Source organism: Tupaia chinensis, unplaced genomic scaffold, assembly GCF_000334495.1.
Source record: "Tupaia chinensis unplaced genomic scaffold, TupChi_1.0 Scaffold000323_1, whole genome shotgun sequence".
Taxonomy (NCBI): domain Eukaryota; kingdom Metazoa; phylum Chordata; class Mammalia; order Scandentia; family Tupaiidae; genus Tupaia; species Tupaia belangeri.
This window is the reverse complement of record NW_006159817.1, coordinates 908,884-915,889: the sequence shown is the minus strand read 5'-3', so window position 1 is coordinate 915,889 and position 7,006 is coordinate 908,884.

Sequence of the window (7,006 nt, the reverse complement as noted above, 5' to 3'; positions counted from 1 at the left end):
GATTGTCTGCCCGGCGGCCCCGTTGGGGCCGCGCTGCCACAGATAATGGCCCAGAACAAAGATGGCAGCTGCTTTGTAAGGGAACAGATTTGTGGCAAGTTGAGATAAAATAAAGAGGAAGGAGAAAGGGGAGAGGAGACAGCAGGGGCGGAGGGGCGAGAGCATAAAGGGGGACCGAGGCAGCGAGGGGGAGAGGATGCAGGGAGGAAAGCCAAGAGCTACAGGGAGAGAGGGTGGGGGCTCCATCTGGGAATGGTTGGGGGGCGCTGGCTTTGTGCAATAATAACGATGACCATGAGGGTGATAATAATAGCGATGGTGATGCACCTCCAGCTCTTGGCGGGGCTGGGGGAAAACGTCCCAGTAGCTTAGGCCAAGCTGGTCACTTTCCTCTCTGCCCCGACACAGAACACAGGCTCTGGTCTGTGGCTTCTGGGACGGGGTGGGAGTCTGACCCCAGTAGCAGGGCCAGTTCCCCACTCACTTCAGGGGCAAAGAAGGCGGAAAGGTGAGGGTGGGATGGGAAGGGGCCAGCGGCCTTCCTGCAGCTGGGCTGCTCCTTTCAGAGTGCTCCATGCTCCCTGTTTTTGGTGTCCTGGCTTTAAAGAACACCAGGCGGTGCATTCTTCCAGCGGGGCTGGACGCTCCCCAGGACAAAATCCAGGTTCTCAGTAAGGAAAGCCAGGAGGGGTGATTGGGTAGGCAGTTGGCTCTCTCCGCCTGGGACTTCATGAGTTGGACTGAGCAGTAACTATGCTCCCCGGCCCGTAGTATTCCACATCGTGCCTCACCTAAAATACGAGGCAGCGTGAGCATCCATCTTGCAGACGGGACAACCAAGGCTCAGAGAGTTGGCATGATCGCCCCAGGCCACACAGCTGAGACAGCCCTCGAACCCAGGACTGTGGCCCAGACTCCTGCTGGGTTTCTTGCTCTTCAATGAGGCTGTTATCTCCATATTCAGAAGCTGGGGTGGTGCAGGACAAGAAAGTAGGTTTTACAATTTAAGGAGGAAGATGGGTAGGACCAAGCTTGGAGGAGGCATGTCCTGGGGTGTTGGGGGGGGTGTGATGGTGACAACCGTGACAACAGCACTGATCACGCTGGCTTCTCAAACCGCATCCTGTCTGAGTCGGAGTTGCAGATGCTTCGGAGGGAGTTGGGGGGCTATCAGTAGCCCTTGAACAAGCAAGAATGAACCCCAACCTCCCAAACTGGGGGGTTAAGCCATGCTCAGACCTGCATCTGCCCGTCTGTGTCCTCTGCCTGGAGAGTCCTCCAATGCAGTACTTTCCTCTTTATATTTCGAGGTCTGTTGGGCTGCCCCTTCCTCCAGGAAGTCCTCTCAGCTTACCCGTTGTCTTCTGGGCTTGTCCATACCTGGGAGAGTGCTCACCCTGGAAAAGGGCTATGAGTGCCCGGTGGAGGGGATCAGGTCTCCTTGCCCTCAGTGTTCCCTAGGCCTCACTCACCTGCATCGTGCTGAGTTTGCAGGGATGGAGCAGCACACCTGCTCGCTGGGGATTAGACATAGTGTGGCTTCCCCTCCCCACTGCAGCCCCGAGCCAGACCTCCTGGGCACACCGTCACCAGAGTAACCTTGGGCTAATCATATCTCCTCACCAAGCCTCAGTCTCCAAATTGGTCAACTGTGGGCAATAACCGTGCCCGGCTCAAAGGCGAGGTCGTCGAGAAGACACGGATGTCACAAATGTCAAGCACGTAGTGGGTGCTCAATAAACGTCACCTCTCCAAGCCTTCCTCTCCCTCCACCGAAACACAGAGATGAAAAGGACCCTGCCTGAGCGTGGCCGCCGGAGTAACGTTCTCAGAGCCGTGCCTGGCGCGTAGTAGGTGCACACGCACCCCGGCTGCTGATGGAGGTGGGTCTGACCTCCAGAGCCACCTGGGATCCTCTAGATCCAGGCCTCACCGTATCTCATCACGATGGCATTTTGCTAACCTTTGGACCAAACCATTGAAACGCTGGAATGAATTCCACTAATTTGCTGCACTCCGAACCAGAGAATTGGACTCGTGGCTTTCTGATACCCACAGTGCAAAAAAAATACCAAAACAAAACAAGAAACCCTGCCAAGTGTAAAGCAGCCCTATCCACAGAAATGGAATGAAAAATCACACGCCTCATTTCAAAAACCTAAAATGAAACAGGGAGGGCCAGTAGGTGGCATGCACGCAACTGGGCCCCCCGGGAAAGGCTCTGGGCCTACCTCCTGGAACCTCCCTGAGTACCTGGGTGTGTGCATGTCTGAGATCTGGGCGGGGAAGACCCTGTCGGGGATGCCCTCCTCTCTCTGTCTCTCTCAGAAGAAACAAATAAATAAACTTTAAAAAAAGAACCAGGTGGGGCCAGCAGGCTGCATAGAGGTTAAGGCGCTGAACTCTCTATGTAGTTGACTGTGCTTCGAGTCCCAGACCCAGCGGCTTGAAACGCATGTTGGGCATGTGTACCCACGATCCTGAGAGGAGAATGGAGGGGAAGGGATTGCGGTGTGGCCATCCCCCCTGGGGGGGGGGGGATTTCTTGCTTTCTGTCTCTCTCTGTCTCTCTGGCAAACTCATCTGCTCTATAGCAAAAAAATCTCTTAAAAAAAAAAAGAATTTGGTGAAATTCATTTTAATCGTATCCTTCATTTTATTTTACTCCTTTAAAATTATTTATTTATTTATTTACTTTTATTTGACTGGAGAGGGACAGAGTGAGAAAGAATGAGGAGGAAAAGTGAGAAAGCAAACTGTCAGGAGGTCTGGGACTCAAACCATAGTCAGCCATGTGGGATTCCAGCGCCCCCAACCACCACGCCACCTGCCGGTCCCTATTTTATTATCTTTTTAAAAGAAATTTTTGCTGTGCTTGCCAGGGCACAGGCCCATGTGCTTGCCAGAGACAGAGAAAGTGAGAAATCCACTCCCAGGAGGATGGCCACACCACAATCTCTTCTTCATTTTCCTCTTGGGATTTTGGGCACACATGCACATGTACCCAATGTGAGTTTCAAGCTACCGGATCTGGGACTCGAACCACAGTCAACCATATGAGAGCCCAGTACCTTAATCACTATGCCACCTGCTGGCCCCTATCATATTCTTTATTTAATCCAGTGTATCTAAAAAGTGTTCATTTCCATCTGTCATCCTACGGAAATACCTTTAATGGGATACTTTACCTTCTTTCCTTTTGCCCTGCCACGTCTTCAAAACCCAGCAGGTGTCTGGGACCAGCAGTTAGTGTAATGGCTGTCGCTGGACTCCCATATAATCGACCACAGTTCGAGTCCTGGATCCAGTGGCTTAAACTCACACTGGGTGCGTGTGCATGTGTACCCAAGATTCCGAGAGGAGAATGGAGGAGAAGGGATTGCGGCGTGGCCATCCCTCCTTGGGGGTGATTTCTCGCTTTCTGTCTCTCTCTGTCTCTATCTTTCTGGCAAGCGCACGTGCCCTATAGCAAAAACCTCTCAAAAAAAAAAAATGTGTAAGAAAGTGATTGCTATCGCCCATCCCAGGGCCAATCTACCTACGATCTATTTTAAGCTGTGGATGCAGAACAGTCTCTGAAAACCCTGAATTACTGGGTTATTTCCTTGTCCAAAGGACCAGGCTGCAGGGCCATGTTCAAGAGAAACTGGGACAACGTTCTTGTCACCCAGAGCCCGCCTCCTCTCTGGAGAAAAAGATATATAACGCTGAACACTGTGAAATTTGCCGCTGTGAGAACAGCTAATTTTTCACACCCAGACGAACTGGCTGGGTTTGTTAAAGCCCAAGATAATCAAATAATCATTATAACTCATCTTCGCCCCTCCTGTCTTCCCCGCTTTGTACCATTAATGTCCCAGTGGGGAGCGGCTCTGGGTTAGTTCAGACCTAGCCTATTTAGATAACCTTCCGGTTGGTCTTCTGAAAGCAAAATACCCCTCCTGGAGTATCTTACAACAAATGAACCAAGCCTCTCTAATCTTCTTATCGTTGTAGCCTCTGCTCCAGGCCTGAGTAGCTCGGGGCTTGCAGAGGAGAGAAAGAGAGAGATTTATACATATATATTTATGTTTCATAGACGTGTATATAAATAAATGGAGATGCATTGCACTAGCAAGAAGGGACTTTGAGGAAGAGATTCAGCTCATTCTTTCTCTCCTCAGTAAGGCCACTGCCTGCAGCCGGTCGGCCCCTCTGCCCAGCTGGCCCCTCTGCCCAGCCAGGGAGGCATGGAGGAGGGCTTTTATGCACTGGAGTGTGCTGTCATTTCTCCACCTGCGGCAGTGGCCGGCTGGAGGGGGGAGAGTGGGGAGGTGGCGGCCGGCCTGGTCAGTGGAGGAGGAGGCCGAGCCCCTGGGGGACTCCCTCCCTCTGGCTCTGAGATCCTCGATTTCCCCTCTTTCATTGCTCCGTTTTCCTCCCCCCTTCTCTGATGTCTTCTGCTTTTTAAAGCTTTTTCCTCCAGCCTCTCTCCCTCTGTGTCCCTCTCCCTGCCTTCTTTCTCTTTTTCTCTCCTCTTCCTAAACCTCTTTTTCTGTCCCTCTATCCTAGAGTCTCCCTCTGTCTCTGTCTCCTCCTCCTGTGCTGTCTCTTTGCCTCTACGCAAGTCTCACTCTCGCTCTCATTTTCTCTCTTCTCCTTTCCCTTACTCCTCTCTCATTCTCCCCCTTCGTTTGCTCTCTACTCCCCGTTACTCCCCCGCCATCACCCACCCTCCCACTTCCCTGTTCCTGACCCCTCCAGACACACGGCTGGTGTCCTGCACCCACCCTGGCTCCCCCACCTTCTTTCTGCCTCCACCCAGCCCCAAACCTTTCCCAGCACCCTGGCACTTCGGCTGCCCTCGGCCACCTGCCCTGCAGCCCCCCCACCCCCCCACACACACACACGTATCCTCCCTCACCTCCCCCTGCACCCGCTTCTCTCGCCATGCCCCGTCACTCTCACCTCCTTCCCTCCCTCAGCCTTAATTTCTGATTAATATGTTCTTAGTCAAGGAATGAGAGAGAGAGAGACAGAGAGGGAGAAGGATCTTCTAAATAAATCATTTCGTCATATGAAGAGCTAATCTACAAATGACGGTCTCTGTTTATCGAGTTTTTAGCAGTGCATGTTAAAAAGCGATATGGAGGCTACATTTAAAAAACCCCATCGGAGCGCCAGGAAGGGATTTTGAACTTCATTGCCCAGAAAGAAAAATGGTGACGATGAAGATAAGACTGCTTCGAAGCTTTGGCCCTGAACGTTTCTGGGAACAATTAAGCAGGCAGGGACGAGAGGGTGAGGAGCTGCAGGACACTGGCTGGCAGGGACCCAGGTCCCACCCTCCAGCTCCCAGGAGATGCAACCCCCACTCCCACCTCCCATCCCCTTCCTCCCTTTGTCAGAAGCCACTTCTGTTTCACAACCGAGTGGTTCAAGCACAGGTCTTCAGTTGGGCTGGTGGAGTTTGAATACAGCTACTACCAATGAAGTATGCTTAATGGGCAAGAAACTTCCATGCCTCAGTTTCCCCATTGGGATTCCTTACACAGGAGTGTTTGTTATCCGATGGGGGCAAGGGGGATAACAATTAGCTCTTTTTTTTTTTTTTTCCGTTTTTTTATTCCCCAGGGGAGATGGCCACACCGCAATCCCTTGTCCTCCATTCTCCTCTCAGGATCTTGAGCACGCACGCACACACACACGGTGTGAGTTTAAGTCACCGGATCTGGGACTCGAACGGCGGTCGACGACATGGGAGTCCAGCCATGTAGCAATTATGCCAACTGCTGGTCCCGAATATCGATTAGCGCACGCACGCACACACACACGGGTTGAGTTTAAGTCACCGGATCTGGGACTCGAACGGCGGTCGACGACATGGGAGTCCAGCCATGTAGCCATTATGCCAACTGCTGGTCCCGAATATCGATTAGCTCTAACATATAAAAAGCAAATTTCAGAATCCAAATCAATAGGCATGTCCAAAGCCAAATCACAAAATTCCTTTCCAATGATGTTTCATACAACATTGTCTCCCGTGTGGAATGTGGGTGTGTTTTAGAGTACGGGTTTGGGTGTGGGCTGGGCTTTTCCATGTAAGGCTCCCAGAATTCTTACACCAGCTCTCCTGCTCACACTAATAACAGTAAGATAATAATAATGTAATACTATGCACTGCCCCGATTTTGAGCGCAGGTCATGGGCTGCAGGTGACAGTCTATATTTTGCATACACCAGTTGGTGTGATTTTGGCTTATTTCCTTGTCTTTCTACCCATACCCTGAGAGTAGGTGGAATCTTTATTGCCTCGAAGGACAGACCAAGGCTGAGACGCGGAATTTATAAGGGACAGACCGCAGCTCAAAATGAGCTCATCTGTGAACGCTAGGGCCAGTGCTGGCCTTGGGAATTCTAGAATTTTCCAATGAAAGCAAGGAGACCCACTGGAGCTGCCCAGCGATGGACTGGCATGCTTGTCAAGGTGAGCAGGGTCAGGGTGAGCTCTTGATTGACCAGAGACCATCAAGCTCAGACATCCTCAAAGGACAGTGACAACTGACAGTGGAGACGGACTCCATTTTTGGAGTGAGACTGACCTGGATTTGAATCCTGGCTCTGCCCCTTGCTTGGGGGAGAAATGGAAGCTTGTTTATCCATCTCCTTGGCTGGAACGTGGTGTGGTTAAGCCTCATGGGGAAAGTGGGTTCCAGGGCTGAATATCGTTCATGCAAAAGGCCCCGAGGGTACAGCTCTGTGAATGGTGACCAGCGTTAGTCCCTGGTCTGCCTTCTGCTTGCCGGTCTGCCCAGGGCTGATGAAGGGACAGTGACTGCGCTGACTCCTGGGGGCAGCTGAGTTGAGTCTGTAATCCCAGACCTGGCTCCCACTTGCCATTGGTCACGCACCTGTGGGGCCTCAATTTCTTTTCTTCTTCTTCTTCTTCTTCTTCTTCTTCTTCTTCTTCTTCTTCTTCTTCTTCTTCTTTTTTTTTTTTTTTTGGTGTGGTTTTTGCAATAAGGTG